The sequence below is a fragment of the Pleurodeles waltl genome, chromosome 1_1, assembly GCF_031143425.1.
Source record: "Pleurodeles waltl isolate 20211129_DDA chromosome 1_1, aPleWal1.hap1.20221129, whole genome shotgun sequence".
In the NCBI taxonomy this organism is placed as follows: domain Eukaryota; kingdom Metazoa; phylum Chordata; class Amphibia; order Caudata; family Salamandridae; genus Pleurodeles; species Pleurodeles waltl.
Window position 1 is genome coordinate 288,458,254 of NC_090436.1, and position 18,848 is coordinate 288,477,101.

Here is an 18,848-nt window from a genome sequence, read left to right on the forward strand (position 1 = left end):
GAGGATGAAGTAGTATTTGCAGAGGATTACTGCTGGAAACTTGCAAGTAGAATCTGAAGAGAACCCACAGGAGAGACCCTAAATAGCCCTGAGAGGAGGATTGGCTACCTTATCAGGTAAGGACCTATCAGGAGGGGTCTCTGACATCACTTGCTAGTGCTGGCTACTCAGAGCCCTCCAGAGTGCCCCCACACCTTGCAAAGCAAGATGGATGAAGTCTAGGACACACTTGAGGAGCTCTGGGCACCACCCCCAGGGTGGTGATGGACAGGGGAATGGTCACTCCCCTTTGCTTTGTCCAGTTTCGCACCAGAGCAGGGGACAAGAGGTCCCTGAACCAGTGTAGACTGGCTTATGCAAGGAGGGCACCATATGTGCCCTTCAAAGCATTTCCAGAGGCTGGGGAAGGCTACCCGTCCCCAAGCTGTAACACCTACTTCCAAAGGGAGAGGGTGTAACACACTGCTTCCAAAGGAAATGCTTTGTTCTGCCTTCCTGGGACTGAGCTGCTCAGACCCCAGGAGGGCAGAACCCTGTCTGTGAGGTTGCAGCAGCTGTAGCTGCAGTGCAAGCCTCAGAGAGCTGGGTTGACAGTACTGGAGGTCCATAGTGGAGCTCCCAGGATGCATGGAAGTGGCTCCCCAATACCGGATTTGGAATTGGGGGACAATTCCATGATCTTAGACACCTTACATGGGCATATTCGGGGGGTACTATTGTGAGGCTACATATAGGTATTGACCTATATGTAGTGCACGCATGTAATGGCGTACCCGCACTCACAAAGTCCCGGGAAATGGCCCTGAACTATGTGGGGGCACCTTTGCTAGTGCAAGGGTTCCCTCACACTTAATAACTTTGCACCTAACCTTCAGCAAGTGGAGGTTAGACATATAGGTGACTTAAAAGTTACTTAAGTGCAGTGAAAATCGCTGTGTGATAACGTGTGTGTTATTTCACGTAGGTTGCAGTGGCAGTCCTGTGAAAGGGCTTGCCTGAGCACCTTATGGGTGGCAAAATAAGTGCTGCAGCCCATAAGGATCTCCTGGAACCCCAATGCCCTGGGTACCTAGGTACAATATACTAGGGACTTATAAGGGGGGTCCAGTGTGCAAATTGAAATTGGTAAATGAAGTCACTAGCCTATAATGACAAATGTAAAAGCAGAGAGAGCATAAGCACTGAGGTTCTGATTAGCAGAGCCTCAGTGACACAGTTAAGCACTATACAGACACACACATTAGGCCATAAACTATGAGCACTGGGGTCCTGACCAGCAGGATCCTAGTGAGACAGGCAAACACATACTGACATACAGGTAAAATTGAGGGTAACATGCCAAGAAAGAAGGTACTTTCCTACAGCACTAGATAAACAAAATTCTGGATATGGTACCAAGCCTGATGAGTATGAGTTATTCTTGTACCAAGGAGTGGGTCATGCAAATAGGGATTTCTGGTCCCTGAAAACCATGTAAAGTGTTAAATCACTTGTTACAAAAGACCAGGTTTGCCTCCTGCTCCCATGCAGGTCAGAGCCAACCCCAGGTATACTCTCCAATGGAGTAGGTGTCAAAATATATACATTGGGACTACACTTTATTAAAATGTTAATGTGTCCTAGTACCAGGATTTTACAGACATGCCTTTGGCCTCCCTGTTACACTTCACTTTCCCAAGCCACTTTGAACGGGAGGTAGGACATAATTCCTCCAGTACTTGGTCTAAAGAAGTATACCTCTGCTTTTTGCTACCCACATTTAGAACACTCAGAAGACACGCATATGTTTGCCCCAAACTGAGAACTTCAAGTTTTATGTGGCAAATTTGATCACCTTGATAATGCAAAGCCTACATATGGAGCTATAAATAGTTATTAAAGGACCAATACTAAGCTGTATTCTTGAATGTTCGTTTTTAAATTCAGCATTGCACACATTGATTTACATATTTAAGTATATTATCTTATGTCCACAGAAAGTTATTATAGAGATATGAACATTACTCATGTAACAATATTAACTTTGAGGTTTCCTCAACTGCATCCTATTGTATTCTTACGCTTGCTTTCTAAGGGAATTTCCCTAAGCCCCCTCTTAATTTTATTCCACTCTCATCCCCCTTCTCCTTTGAAACCAAACTTAGGATGTTACTGTTTCTTGGAACAGCTAAAATATTCTGCCTGTTAATATTTCTGATGGCTTTATTTGCTCTCCAGCAGATGTGTCTTTCATTGCACACACTAGAGATGGTCCATTGTTATCAAGAAACTTTCACAGCAGTGTCTTGCTATGCTGAAAGTACACACAACCAAGCCACAGAAGAAGGAAGCAACTGTCATCTCTTACCAGGAAAGGAGGTGACAGGTGTGTGTTGATAGCGGGTTATAGTTCAGAAGTGAAGGTCTTTATATCTGTGTTAGAAATTGGGTTTGTGTTTGGCAGAGGTATGCACCCTGTCCAAACAGGAACCATACCCCTAGTCAAGGTAATGCACCACACACCCTAAATTAACCTGTGCTCTCCCCCTGGTAGCTTGGCACAGAGCAGTCTGGGTTAACTTAAGAGGCAATGTTTTAAGTATTTGTGCAACACTTCAAACAGTGAAACAGTGAAAACACCACACAAAAAGATACTACGTCTGCTCAGAAAAATAGAGCTTAATTTAATGAACCAAACAAAACCAAAAAAATAACAAAAATCCAATATGTAGAAGATGAGATATACATTTTTAAAGAATAAATGTAGATGTAGTGCTTAGAAACATAAAGCCCCAACTGGGGCTATCTGGTCACGCTAGACCAGGTCAAATCTGAAAAGTCAAGCTGACCACAATGAACCGCGATTCGGATACAGGGACCAGCCTTGACCCACTGAAACAGTACCTTGGTTCAGAGTTGCATCAAAATCAATAATAAGATGCAAGGAACAAAAGGTTTGATGCATTGGCGTAGATTCTAAAGATGTAGGCGATGCATCAGCTCCGAGCCTCACAAAGTTGAGGATGCATCAGGAATGGAGGCAATGCATTATGCATTTTCCAATGCGGTGTTCCCCATCTCCGCAACAACAGATGCCCATGTGTTGATGGCAATGTGGTCTCCTTAATCTTCGCCACAGCGGAAATGCATCGACATTCATTGAGATGTGCCGGTTCTGAGCGACGCAGCAGGATCGATGTGTGGATTTTGGGCTGGAGCAGCACTTTATACCCACTTCCAAAGGCCCAGAACTGGATTGGCAGGGAAGGACTCTCTGATGAGTCCAGAAGGGGTTTGAAGCGCACAGAGGTCCTCTTTTTTTGCCCTCACTACAGGGAGGTATGCAGTTCTTTGTTCAGGACACAGTCTATTCAGGTATAAATGTGAAGCTGTGGCTAAGTCCTCCCTCCCATCCTGCCCAGGATGGCCCATCATGATGTTAATGGCCCATCAGTCATACCAACGCCCCCTTTGTGTGTAGCTGTCTAGAGGCAATGCACAAACCCAGCTGTCACCCCACCCCAGACGTGTATTGGAGACAGGTTGCAGGCAGACGGCCCTAAGAGCAAGAAAATCACCTGAAGAGAAAGGTCCTCCTCCTAGTATGAATGAGGGACCGGGACCGGGGGAAACAACAAACTAACAAAGTATAAAGCCCCACTAGACCTCAATTTTCTTTCTATATACTTAACCAATTGATATCGGTTCTGATCCTCCAATAGGCAAAAATGTCATACAGAAATTAATTTACTAAACTTACTTTATGAACTTTGTTTATAATAGCATAACGTCAGCCATGAAAATCAATAACATTATTACTCAAAGATCTCACAAATTTTCATTAAATATTTTTCTTTTCTTTCTATAAAATAAACAACAAATACAACAAATAACATACTACAACAAAACAAACAAGGAGAAATACAAATTCATCTTCCCCTTTCTGTTCACTCACTCCTACGCACATAAAAACACATTCTCTGTCATACTCACCATTCATATTCCATTCCAGTCATTCTACACATACAAGACACCATACAGCAGAAAAACTATTTTGATTTCTAGCCGCTGAAATGTTGTGAGCTCAAATCCGCATGTTTCGGTATGAAAAGGATTATTTATCCAGTCACCTTCTTCAGGATCACCCTGCAATGTAATTACTTCAACATGGTGAAAAGGGGGCAGAGTACTAATGTAAAAGATACATCAGCAGTGAAAAGGGGACAGGATACTGATGTATCTTTTATACCCTTGTCCAAGTAGGGAACACAATTCTAGTCAGGGTAAGTCACAACATAATCCAAATTATCCTGTCCTCACTGTAGGAAGCTGGCCTGGTGTGTGGTAAGCACCTATGGTGTTATCACCTTATACCAGGTATCCCCTATTAGTGAAGTGTCTAGAAAGTCAGGGTTTTCTAGAGGTAGCTGTGGATGGGCAGCCAAGACGTATTTAGGAGACATGCAAAGCTTATACAATACCACTATAGTCACACAGTACTATCACACATGAAAGAACCGCACAGTCTTACAAAAATAAAAGCACTTTATTATGGTAATACAAATACTAGAACACTAATAGGTAGTCCCCCCAACTGGAGGTAAGTGAACACACTATTATATAATCATTAGCAATCAGTAAAATAGCATGAGAGCAACAAGCATTGTCAGAAGTTGGAGAAAACAATGAGAGCCCTATGGGAAGGCAAAACCATATACTAAGAAAGTGGAATGTGAAATAAAGTCCCCCACCGAAGGATGTGGAATCATTAGAGGGGAGCTGGAGCTACTAGGAACCCCAAGATGCGAGTACCAGAGTGACCCCCAGTGACCAAGAGAGGAGAAGTAAGTACCTGGTTTTCCCCAAAAACAACAGAAGGACTTTGAAAAAGGATTATGAAAGACCCAAACCAGACTGGAAGAACCCAAAGGCGGATCCTGGCAGAAGAGGACCTGCAAAGGAAGGGGACCAAGTCCAGTTTGTGATAGAGGGTCCAGTTGTGGCAGGAGCCACTACCCACCCTTCTGTGGATGCAGGACCAGGTCGTCAGTGGACGAAGAAGACCAGCAGTGCCTCACAAGAGATGAAGAGAAGTCCCAGAGGTGATGCAGGTGGTGTCCCAAGTTGTCTGTCGGGTTGCAGTTGGTCAGTGGTGCTAGAGAACCACCAACAACCCTTGGCAAATGCACAAGAAGAAGAAGACGAGCTACAAGGCTGAAGAGGACCAGCAAGGCCTGGGGGACTTGAAACAAGGAAGGGGAGTCTTGGGTGACCCTCAGCAGTCAGGAGAGTCACAAGAAAAGGAGGCAGCCCCTCAAGCCATACGCTAGCAGTGAAGCCCACTCAGCACACCTGAAGAGGAGTCCCATGTCGCTGGAGAAGCAGAGAGGGGACTGTGATCGGCAGGAAGAAGTGTTGGGGCTACCTGAAGCCTGACGATCCCTTGGAGGAGAATCAAACAAGCCTTGGTAGCTGCAAGAGTCGAGGCACACATGGGTACTGTCCTGCAAGGAGAGGCAAGAGCTTACCGTCTCCTAAGTTGGATAGGTGGCAGAGAGGACCTAGGGGCCCACTCCAGACCACCACCTGTGATGCAGTTCTAGATGAGAGAAGACCCACGCAGTCAGTCATCATTGCAGTTGGTGCCTGCAGATGCAGGGGAACGACTACTTCAGTCCAAAGGAGATTCCTTCTTAGTTCTTGGTGCAGGCTGGAGTCTCGCCGACCTCAGAGGATGCACAGCTGGATAAATGTTGCAGTTGCAGGACGGAGCCAGAGAAACAATGTTGCAAAGCAGAGTCATCGCTGGAGTTGCAGATTGTTGGTTCCTGTGAAGTCCAGTTGCGGTTCACTTGGCTAGAGGATGACCACCTATCAGGAGGGGGCTGTGAAATCACCTACCTGACCTGGCCACTCAGATGCTCCCAGGAGCCTCTGCACATTTTGGATTAAAGATGGCAGAATCAAGTGGCCACCTGGAGGAGCTCTGGTCATCTCCCTTGGGGTGTTGATGGACAGGAGAGTGGTCACTCCACTTCTCTTTGTCCAGTTATAAACCAGAGCAGGGACTGGGGGTCCCTAGATTGGTGCAAACCAGTTTTTACAAGAAGGGCACCAAATGTGACCTCCTTGCATAAACTTATTGGGAAGGATCCTTGGGGAGGCTGCCCGTTTCAAGCCATGTCACACCTATTTCCAAGGGGAGAGGGTGTTGCTTCCCTCTCCCACAGGAAATCCTTTGTTCTTCCTTCTCCTGCCTGATCTGGCCAAGCAGCAGGAGAGCAGAAACCTGTCTGGAGGATGGCAGCAGTGCAGGCTGCTTGCAAAACCCTGGAAGACTGGTAGGAGCAATACTGGAGGGCCTCAGAGTGCATGGAATCATACAACCAATACCGGCAAAAGTATTGGGGTATGATTTCAACATGCTTGATACCAAACATGTCCAGTTTCGGAGTTACCTTTATGTAGCTGGACACTGGTAAGTGACTTGTGTCCAGTATACGGGTAAAATGGCTTCCCTGCACTTACGAAGTCTAGTGCAATGGAGCTGTAGTTCAGAGGGACACCACTGCTCATGTAGGGGTGCCCTCACACACAGGGACCTCCACCCTGCCCTCTGAGCTAGGAGGGCCTACCATAGGGTTAATTACAGTGACCTCGTGCTGTGACCTGTAGTGAAAGGGTGCATGCACCTTTTCACACAGGCTGCAATGGCAGGTCTGCTGGCACATTTTGCATGGGCTCCCATGCGTGGAACTATACATGCTGCAGCCAATGGGAACCCCCTGGTGCACTAATGCCCTGGGTAAGGACTCATAAGGGGGCACCACTATGCCAACTGTGGTGTGTTCAAAGTCCTAGGCAACCAAATTAAAGGGACAGAGAACAATTGCTGGGGTCCTGGTTAGCAGGATCCCAGTAAAAACAGTCAAAGCACACTGATAGCAGGTATAAAGTGGGGGTAACCATGCCAAAAAGAGGATACTTTCCTACACTCACTTTCTGTTAGCTTGACTCAGAGCAGACAGGATTAACTTAGAAGGCAATGTGTAAAGTATTTATGAAATAACCAATTCAGTAGCACAATAAGAACTCAACAAACAGTTGAATCTCTCAACTAGACCATTGGGTTGAGGGTGCTAGAGTGTGGTGAACTTGTAAGTTACCCCACATGCATCCCACTTGGACCACATGTATACAGACATGAAGTTAGTGCCTCTGTCAGACACTATGGGGCATATTGGTTAAAAATCCACATCAAAGCTCTGGGCATCACATGTGCAGTCACCATCCTCAGACAGATTGCCTCTGGGTATCGTGTGGCATGGTCCATCAAGACCAGGATGAAACTGTTGCCTAGGGCTGCCTTAGTTCCAATGGACCAATGACATTGATGCCCACTCTTTCAAAGGGGGTGCCAATGACTGGATGTGGGATCGTGGGAGCCTTTAGCTTTTCCCCTGGCTTCCCACTGGCCTGGCAGGTGAGACAGGACCTGCAGAATGTGTCTGAGGCTGTCTTCATTCGGGGACAATAAATGTGGGCGACAAGCCTGGCAAGGGTCTTGTCTTGCCCTTAATGTCTTGCCAGGGGTATGCCATGAGCAAAACCCAGTAGGAAGGCCTGGTAACACTGGGGGAGCACCAGCACACATGCTTCCCCAGTACCTGGAGCCTTGTTCTCTCTATATAGGAGATCATTCTCACAGTAAATCAGGTAATCCCCAGGGGCTTCACCTTCTGAATGGCCTGAGGTCTGTTGCCTCATACCCTCAAGAGTGGGGCACTCTTTCTGTGCTTTGCAGAATTCTTCCCTGGTTGGCCCACTCTCAACTTGCCAGCCAATGTCCTTTCCAGTTAACTCAAAGGCCTCCTCCTAGGGACCCCATCAACTTCCACTGTGATAACTTATGGGACCTATTTCCTGAGCCTCTTACCCCTCTCTTTGGCAGCTGTCAGAGCCATTCTTCCAGATGCTCTTGGGTCCCCTCCCGGGCAGCCATGGACTGTGCATTTATGCACATACGCTCAGGCAATCCCATCATCCCCAAGTGAGACCTGAGCTCTACTACCCTCCAGGTAGTGTGCTCCAGGTCTTTGACTAACAGACAATCCACAAGCATGGCAGGGCTCACAGCTACTTTCAGAGTACCAGAGACACCCCCATTCAAAATGAACCAGAAGTATTCGCAGGCATGTGGATTTTGGCACCATATCTGCATCCCCCAGGAACACTAGGATTGCCTCTGTCTGCTCCCCAAAAATATCTGAGACTATCTCCTCCCTGAGCGCTACTCTAGAGAACCCAGGTGTCTGCTCACTAGTCGGGGCTGTGCCTTCTTTGGCCATTTGGAGTCATCTTTAGAGTGACCATACTTGGAGCATTCTGTACATTGGAGTACAAACCTTCCTGTCTTGTGATCATAAAACCCTTTCATCTTAGGATCAGACTGGGACTGGTTACCACTACTCCCTTGGGAATTATTTTGGGTGCCTTTGGAGTACTCCTTACTGGACACTCTGATGCTAGACCAGAGGTCTGCGTCCTCAGCAAGCTTCCTGGGTATCAGTCAGCTTGCTGTCAACTAGGTGCTGGTGCAACTCTGCACAACAAATACTGAGCAAGTGCTGTCTCAGGATTACATTGTACAACCCAACATAATCACTGACTTTGCTACCCTGCACCCAGCCATTCAGTGTCTTTCTGGAGAAATCAATTAAATCTACCCAGGATTGGTTGGGAGCTTGCTATTGTCCCTAAATCCTTGGCAATACTTCTCAGGGGTCAGTCCAAATTTGTCAATAAAAATGGCTTTCAGGGGAGTGTACCTGATCTGGTCCCCAACCTCTAATGCTAGAAGTGTGTTTCTCCCAAGTTTTGGCATTGGTTTCCACAGACCCACCACCAGTGCTCCTCAGGAACCCCATGTTCCCTCAGTGCAACTTCGTAACCAGAAAACCACTTATCAATGTCATCTCCCACCACATAACTGTGCACCAAATCCTTGGGTGTACAAACCTTCTTGTATATATCAGGTACTGCATGTATGCTGCCACCGTCAGTGCTGGATTCATACTGCCTAGCTTTGAGGTCCAGCTCTTTTAGACTCAGTTCACGAGCCGGAAGTAATTTCTTCTCTGCAAAACTCATTATTCTCTTGGGTACGGGACTCTGCACAGGCCCTCAGCACCCTTTGAAACTCTGCCTTCTTGGAAGCTCCACAGGCAAGTACCCCCATCTCTTTGCAAACATCTCTCAGCTGGGTAACTGTGTATTCCTCTAGCTCTAGTCAAACTCCTCAGCTCCAATTGTGGACCCAGCCAGAGACATGATGTATAGGATAGATGAAAAATGACAAGCAGGGTACATTTTCAGAAAGGAAAGAAAATGTAAATGGTCTTAACTGTGGGTAGGTAGTGCACATGTAGCTATTGTATGGAACAGCAAAACAACAAGTCCTATCCCACCACTGCCCCCAATGTTAGAAATTGGGTCTCTAGTTGGCAGAGGGATTCACTCTTGTCCAAGCAGGGACCACAATCCTAGTCAAGGTAAGTCACAACACAATCCAAATTATCCTGTGCTCATCTTCTGGTACCTTAGCATGGAGCAGGCAGGCTTAACTTAGAAGGCAATGTGTAAAGTAGTTATGCACTAACTCATATAGCAACACAGTGAAAACACTGAAAAACGTACTCCACACAAGTTTAGAAAAATAGATAATAATTATCTGAATAAAATAGGAGCAAATGACAAAAATCCAATATGCACATGACACACTTTTTGAAGGTTTAAGTGAGTCTCAATCCTTAGGAATCAGTGGTTGTATCCTTAGGACACAGTACTTGGGATGTATCAAACATAATGACACACAGAGTCACAGAGGATGAGATGCGAGGAAAACTAAGGTGCTGCATTGGATTTGCTGGAACAGCACAGATAATGCATCATTTATTTCCATGCTGCACAGTGATGGATCGATTTACAGGAGCGCAGCCTTGGTTCCAAAGAGATGCAGTGAAAAATAAGGCACTGCGTCGGATTTTCTGGTGTGGCTTAGACGATGCATTGTTTCTTTCCATGCTGCAAGGGGATGCATCTTTATACAGCCTTGGTTACTCACTGCAATGCAGGGATCTTTTGATGCCCAGGGATGATGTGTTGAAAATACTTGACTTGCAGGTAAAAGGAGCAGGCACTAAATCAATTATGTAGATGATGGAGTGATTTTTCAGCCACGAGGCAGGCACTGCATTGATTTCTGCAGGCATTGCTTCGATTTTCTGATGCACAGGGATTTTCTTCTGTTTGGTGAAGTCTTTTTGGCCCTGAGACTTCAGAGCAGGAGGCAAGTTTAATCCAAGCCCTTGGAGATCACTTGTGGGGAAGGCAGAATCCTTCCAGCAGAGTCAGGGGCCAGCAGGCAGCAGGACAACAAGCAAGGCAGCAGTCCCTTCCAGCAAAGTTGTCCAGATGAATCCTTTATCACCAGGCAGTTGCTCTGACAGAGTCCAGGTGTAATCCAGAAGTGTCTGATATGGTGAGGTCAGAGACACAGTATATATGCCCAAAAATGCCTTTGAAGTGGGGAAAACTTCAGAGAGTGGTTTTGAAGTGCACAAGTACTCCTTCCAGCCCAGTCCTGTCTACCAGGATCACTGTGGGGGGTTATCAGTCCTTTGTGTGAGGGCAGGACACTGGCTCGGAGAGTCCCTCCACCCTTCCTGGCCAGGGAGACCCTTTCAGTATGCAAATGAATGCAGATGTGAATGAGTGTCCTGTGTTTATGCCTGCCTGGGTGGAATGCGCAAGGGGAGCTGTCAACCAACACAGCCCTGACATTAATTGGAGACAGGCTGTAAGGCACAGATGGCAGTAAGTACAGAGAAATCCCCTCTTTCTAAAAGTAGCATTTTGTAAAATAGTAATATTAAATCCAACTTCACCAGTAAGCAGGATTTTCTATTACCATTCTGACCATACTATACATGTCAGGGCTACGCATTTCAGATCAGAATTTATCACTTAAAGGTAAATAAGTGCGGTTCTAATGCTGGCCTAAGAGTAGAATAGGCCTCACAGTAGTGAGTAATTAATTTGTGAGTTTTCCAATACCAGGACATGTAAAACGCATAAGTACATGTCCTACCTTTTACCTACACAGCACCCTGCCCTATGGGTTACCTAGAACCTACCATAGAAGAGCTGTTAGAAGTTGGTTTTTGGTTGGCAGTTAGATTACCCACTGTCCAAGCAAGGACCCTCACTGTAGTCAGGATAAGTCACACGCAATCCAAATTACCCTGTGCCCACCCTCTGGTAGCTTGGCACTGAGCAGTCAGGTTTAACTTAGAAGGCAATGTGTAAAGTATTTGTGCAATAAATCATGCAATAACACAGTATAGCACCACAAAAATACACCACACAGTGTTTAGAAAAATATATAATATGTATCTGATAAAATGCAGGTCAAAACGATTAAGATGCAATAAGTATATGTTGATATATCACAGTAAGAATGATATAAAGTGTATTTAGTCTTTTAATAATAATAAATGCCTATTTCAAGCACAAAGTACCTGGTTTGCGTTCAAAATCTCCGCAAAGAACTGCAGAAGAGGAGATGCGTAGAAAACAAGGAGGTGTGTGTCAATTTCTTTGGCCTCACATGGCGATGCGTTGTTTAGTTTTCACACCGGGACGGCTGTGTGTCGATTTCTGGCTCTCAGTCATGGATCCTCTGTGGGTTGCAGGCTTTTCGTACGTGCGGGGACGATGCGTGGATTTCCAATGCTGACAGGACGGAATCACAGGGGCTGGGTCGATCCAGTGGGCGTTACGTGGAAATTTCTACCACACAGCAGGCGCTGCATCGATTCCTCTCTGGAATTCGGGCTGCTTTGTTCCATCTCGGCTATGCATCGTTCCAGTGGGCAGTGCTTCGAAGTTCCAGTCACTACATTGGCGCTGCGACGATCTTCTCATTGTGAAGTTGGGGCTGCATTGTTCTGGTTCGGCGTGCTGTCAATTTTTTACCGCATTGCAGACTGAACATCATTTCTGGCAGGCTGTGGGTCGATTTTCGCTGCACAAGGAGTCCTTCTTGTAGAGATGAAGTCTTTTTGGTCCTGAGACTTCAGGGAACAGGAGGCAAGCTCTATCCAAGCCCTTGGAGAGCACTTCTCACCACAGCCAAAGAGCAGCAATGCAGCAGGGCAACAGCAAGGCAGCAGTCCTTCACAGAAAGCAGTCAGGTGAGTCCTTTGGGCAGCCGGGCAGTTCTTCTTGGCAGGATGCAGGTTCTGGTTCAAGTTCTCTTCTCCAGGAAGTGTCTGAGTTGGTAGGGGCATAGGCCCTGTTTAAATACCCAAATGTGCCTTTGAAGTGGGGGAGACAAAGAGTGGCTTAGAAGTGCACAAGGTCCCCTTTCAGTTCAATACTCTCTGCCAGGGTCCCAGTAGGGGATGTGGCAGTCCTTTGTGTGAGGGCAGGCTACTGTCCTTTGACATGTAATTGTCAGGCCCTCCACCCTCCCAGCCCAGGAAGACCCATTCAAAATGCAGATGTATGCAAGCGAGGCTGAGTATCCTCTGTTTGGGGTGTGTCTGAGTGATTACACAGGGGAGCTGTCAACTGAACCCAGACATACGTGGATTGTAAGGCACAGAAGAATTTAAGTGCAGAGAAATGTTCACTTTCTAAAAGTGGCATTTCTAGAATAGTAATATTAAATCCAACTTCACCAGTCAGCAGGATTTTGAATCACAATTCTGGCCATACTAAATATGACCTTCCTACTTCTTTCAGATCAGCAGCTACCACTCAAACAGTATATGAGGGCAGCCCCAATGTTAGCCTATGAAGTAAGCAGGCCTCACAGCAGTGTCAAAACAAATGTAGGAGTTTCACACTACCAGGACATGTAAACTACACAGGTACATGTCCTGCCTTTTGCCTACACAGTACCCTGCCCTATGGGTTACCTAGGGCATACCTTAGGGGTGACTTATATGTAGAAAAAGGGGTGTTTGAGGCTTGGCAGGTACTTTTAGATGCCAAGTCGAATTGGCAGTGTAACTGCACACATAGGTCTTACAATGGCAGGCCTGAGACAAGGTAAGGAGCCACTTAAGTGGGTGGCACAATCAGTGCTACAGGCCCACTAGCAGCATTTAATCTACAGGCCCTGATCACCTATAGTACACTTTACTAGGGACTTATAGGTAAATTAAATAGTCCAATTGGGTATGATCCAATCTTATCATGTTTAAAGGGAGAGAGCATATGCACTTTAGCACTGGTTAGCAGTGGTAAAGTGCGCTGTGTCTTAAAACCAGCAAAAACAGTATCTTAAAAAAATGGAGGGAGGCAGGAAAAACGTTAGGGGTGACCACCCTAAGGCTGTCAGGTCTAACAGGAGCCTTATATGTAGAAGAAAGGAAGTTTAAGGCTTGGTCATTAGTTTTAAATGCCAAGTCAAAGTGGCAATGAAACTGCACATCAAGTCCTTGCAATAGTAGGCCTAAGATATGGTTAAGGGGCTACTTATGTGGGTGGCATAATCAGTGCTGCAAGCCCACTAGTAGCATTTAATTTATAGGCCCTGGGCACCTCTTGGGCACTTTATGTCAGAGTCACGAGATCCTCGGGGTTTGTGCATGTTCCCAACACTTCCACCACAAGACGGCTCCAATACTCTGATTAGAATTGTCACAGAGTCTAAGAGAGTCCAAGTGGGGAAAGGGGGATTAGGAAGGGAACAGCTGGGAAGGAGACCTGTAGGAAGCAAAAAGGTTAAAACACTCAATATCAAGTTTATATCATATTAATCAGTACTAGGTTATGACTCTAAGCATTGTCATTCTGAAAACATGGACAACCTAAGCGTAGACTTAAATAACTAGGCTTCAAGATGACTAGATACCTGTGAGGGAATCAAGAAAGGATTAAATGTAACTTTCAAATTCAAGTATTATCTTTTGCATGAGGATCAGGAAATAATCTGAAGGATTTCTAATCCATCATATGAATCGTGCTTGAGGAACTTATTATGTACATACAACATCACATCTAGAACTCTAGTATTTTTTTTGTTTTCTCAGAATTGCAGGAACATGAATTGCGCACATTGCAGATTTTCACAAAGGTTGTAAATACCATGGAATGATTGTGCACCATGAATAACATTAGTTAGACTCGAGAAATAAATTGCGCGTCATGCCCACTCGGAGGTCACCAAGGAAATGCCATGAAGTGGTAGCACATAATTAACACTGTGAAAAGAAATGAATCACGCGTATTGCCGATTCGAGCAACCCAAGTAAATGCCATGAAATGGTAACGCTCGCTGAATAGCATGAGTTCAACACAAGAATTGAATCGCGCGTTCTGCCGATTCGAATGTCAGCCAATAAATGTCATGAAATGGTAACACACAATGAATATCATGAATTAGACACAAGAAATGAATTGCGGTCTTGCCGATTCAAAGCCCACCATGTGAATGCCAAGGAATGGAGGCGCACATTGAATATCATGAATTAAACACAAGAAAAGGAATCGCATGACTTGCCGATTCGAAGACTACCATATGAATAACAAGATATGGTAGCGTACAAGGAATAACATGAATTACACACAAGAATTGAATCGCGCGTCTTGCCAATTCGAATGCCACCATGTAACTGCCAAGAAATGGTAGCGCACAATGAATATCAAGGGTTAAAGCACGAGGAACGAATCGCGCGTCTTGCCGATTCGAATGGCACCATGTAACTGCCAAGAAATGGTAGCGCACAATGAATATCAAGGGTTAAAGCACGAGGAACGAATCGCGCGTCTTGCCGATTCGAATATTAACATGTAAATGCCAGAAAAAAACCAGAGCATAGTTACACGCACAAGGTAAAATCTCTCAACATGAAAATTAGGCCCAAGCGCACGGATGCCTTCGAAAACGGGATCGGGGGCCCAGCCCAACCTCCGTCTTACCGCCCTGATCAAGGATCACCAATGTAAATGAAGGGCAAATGCCTGGAACAGGAGCTCAGGAAGTTGCTGCTGCTCTGCACCGGGACCTCTGAATAGTGAGCCCGTGGAGCTGGGCTGGCTCCCTTTTATAGAGACTTAGCCCAGCCCACCAACCACACCCAGGCATGCTGCAGTGAAAGCTTTTAGAAGGCCCTGGAAGGGGACCACACCCTGACACAGTCTGAAAGCCTGCAGCAGTACATTGCATGTGAACAGTATTTGTGTGCATGCTGAACATAAATCTTCAGGATAGAACTCTGTATTGCAAAAGGTTAAACAACATCATATCAGCACAATGCATAAATTATGTTAGCTTGAAATTGTTAGGTTTTTGCATTCTAGTCGCCCGTAGAGCGCGCACTGCCCTGATGTTGACACTTTACTAGGGACTTACAGGTAAATTAAATATGCCAATTAAGTAGGAGCCAATGTTACTATGTTTAGGGGAGAGAGCACACACACTTTAACTCTGGTTAGAAGTGATAAAGTGCTCAGAGTCCTAAATCCAACAAAAACAGGGTCAGAAAAATGAAGGAAGGAAGGCAGAAAGTTGGGGGATGACCACCCTAAGGCTGTAAGGTCTAACACATGTCATGAAAAAATATTAACAAGTTACAGAATTACAGTTGGCAAGCTGAAATATCACAATCAGTTCAACCTCAATAGATTTAGACACAGAGCAATTCCATAAAGAAACTCCTTTTTTTCTCTTTTAAACATGAGATAATTTTAAGTTCATCTAGTGAAAATTTGAAGTAGAGAACAATGACGGTATAATCTTAAAACACAGTAAATATAGGCCCTCATTATGACCCTGGCGGTCAGCGGTAATATGGTGGAAAGTACTGCCAACAGGCTGGCGGTACTTTCCACCATATTATGATATACTATGAAGCCAAACCGCCAATGTACCACACCGACTGCCACAGCGGTAACAGCTGCCAGGCTGAAGATATCAATCTCCAGCCCGGTGGCTGTCACTATACCACCTGCAGAATCATGACCCCGCATACCGCCATGGTTTCCGTGGCTTCCTTACCACCACGAAAACCATGCCAGTAGGCACTATCAGTGACCAGGAATCCCTTCCCTGTCACTGATAGAGGTCTTCCCCAACCTCATCTCCCTCACCAGATACCCCCTATTCCCCCTTCCTCTCCAAACCTCCCTAAATTCACGCCCCCTTCACACATGCATACACACACCCATTCCCACATGCATTCATGCATGCATACATCCATTTACACACACATCCGCACACACTTTCATGCATACATGCAGACACGCATTCACAGACCACAGCATACACGCACTCACATCTCCATACATGCACACACATTCAACATGGAACACACACCCACATACACGCACACGCAAACATTCACACACACACACACAACACCCCCCTCCCCTGTTGGAGCACCTGTGTTCAGGGGGTCCTACGGCAGGAGACGGAACAGGGCACTGTTGCCACCAGCAGCGTCCACCAGCAAAACGTTGCCAGGCCGTAATATGGGTCATAATACCGCTGACGACGGTCTACCGCGTGGCGCTGCTGCCACTGCCACCTGCCGGCATGGCTACAGTCAGATTTCCACCATTCTTCTGGTGGAAATCCGGCTGTGGTCATGATACGGGTGGTCTTTTGGCGGCCGTCGCCGCGGTGGTAGGCGTTTTTTACCGCCGATATCATAATAAGGGCCATAATGTCAAATATAAATGCAGAATTGCACAATCCTGATGTTTAAAGGATGGAGTCTAAATTTGCGCTACTCCATTTTACATTGGAGTTGAAATGGAACTGTGCGAGTTCCTGAGTTCCTTTTGGAACTCCCATGGATAGAGTCTGAATTTCCACTACTCCAATCCCCCCTCTGATGGTGATGTAAGCCATCACAATAATACACATATAAATTGGTATTAGATGAGATTTAGGCCAAATCTTTGAAGTTTTCAACAACTTTTGTCTAGTATTTTCCTGATGCTTCATGTTATCATAGAATCTATACTGGCTCTCCTCCATTTTCATATCTCTTCTAGTTCTTTTCAATTCTTTCAATTGTTGCTTTTTCCTCCTTGCTTTTACATATATGTATCCCTTAAAAATAATAAACAGACATATTGCACAGATGTCCATAATAAGAAGTCTCAAAACGGAACCCAGTGTTTCACTTCCTCAGTTTCCAAGCCATCTGCCAAACATAGAAAACCCATCTCCAATCGCTTCCCAAGCACTCTTAGCTTCTAACTCCTTCACATCTTCCCTCAGACAAGTAATATTCTTGATATATGCCTTCAAGTCTTTGCTCTTGTCAGGAATTTAGGTACAGAATTGCTGGACCTTTAACATCCTGCAGAGTCCGCCCTCTTTAGTGAGGAGAATATCTAACGCAAGATGATTCTGCAAGACCATGGATCTCATAGCTAAACTTGTAGTATCTACAGCCAATAAAGCTCCTGTCATATTGGTGGACAGTTTATCCACCATGGTAAACAACTTTCTAATTTTTATGTCATTTAAAATCACACATACATATGGAATCATTGTACCAAAGATCTCTGCTTCTAATTCTCCAACCACTAGCATCTCCATTAGGTCTAAAAATTACATGTTCTCCACAAATATAGTAAACTGCAGGAATAACAGGCGCTTCATTTGCCAAAAATAATTCCCAAATTCCCCTAACCTCAAATGTGTGATCCTGTTCACTCTTTCCCATGAATATAGTGTCAATTGAAGATTTCTCAGTAACTAAGCACAATTTATCTTTATGTTTTTAATCCAAAGGCAATGCTGCTTGATTCCTTGCCACTTGATGCTCTATTTCGTCTCTAGTCCACTTATGCTGATTCTTAAGGTCCATATCTGTCTTTTACTCAGATTCCATATCCCTCCTCCTGTCTTCAACTAAATTGAGAAACTTCTTCTCCACATCTGTCAAAATGCATTCAAATTGTTTCAGAGCATATACAGTGTCCAATGTCAATGTGGGTTTAAAGAACCTTGCATTTGTCCCTTTCTCTTTAGCACCAGGATGATGATTCAAATGCCCAAGTATGGGAACGTCTGAAAAAAAAATCATAATTCTGAAAATGACAAGTAACAGCATAAGTGAGAGGAATATGATGGCAGTTGATGTCCTCTACAGCGGATGCAGGTAATTGCGTATATACATAGCAATCCCATTCATCAATAGTGTCAATGTTCTCATAAGGCAATTAAAATAAACATTTGAAGAAAAATCTTGGTGGAAAGCCTTATAATCTTGTGTGTGCATACTATTGTCTATAGGACGAAGGGTCAAAGGGGTAACCCTACATTTAGGCCTAACTACTATGGAAGATGCGGGTGAGGATAATCCTACAAGAAGAACAATCAATACTACAATATTGACAAACAACAGTCCTATTAGGACATATCTACATCAATTTGTGTTATTAGTTTCCATAACTTTTCAGACCATTGAGTAGAAATTAGCAGCAAACAGAGTCTTCTCTGATGGTTTCTACTTGTGCTAATAGCAAAACAAAGTTCATGTGACATGCAATGAAATTATTTATTGAATGTTTGTGAGATTTCCTTCGCCCTACTCCGTTTTCCTCTAAATGACACCCTTATGCTCCTTCTGTTGCCTCAGGCCTGGGTACTCCTCTTAATTGTTTTTAAACAATGTCCTTTTTGTTATGTACAAATCAAACTTCAATTCAAATGATCAGTACATTTTCAAATCAGTTTCTTCAATGAGAGTGCAGTTTTAAACTCAGTTCAGGTTGCAGTTCACATTTATGGAGGCTCAACTGCAATTTCACTTTTGTATTTCAACTCACAAATTTCCTTT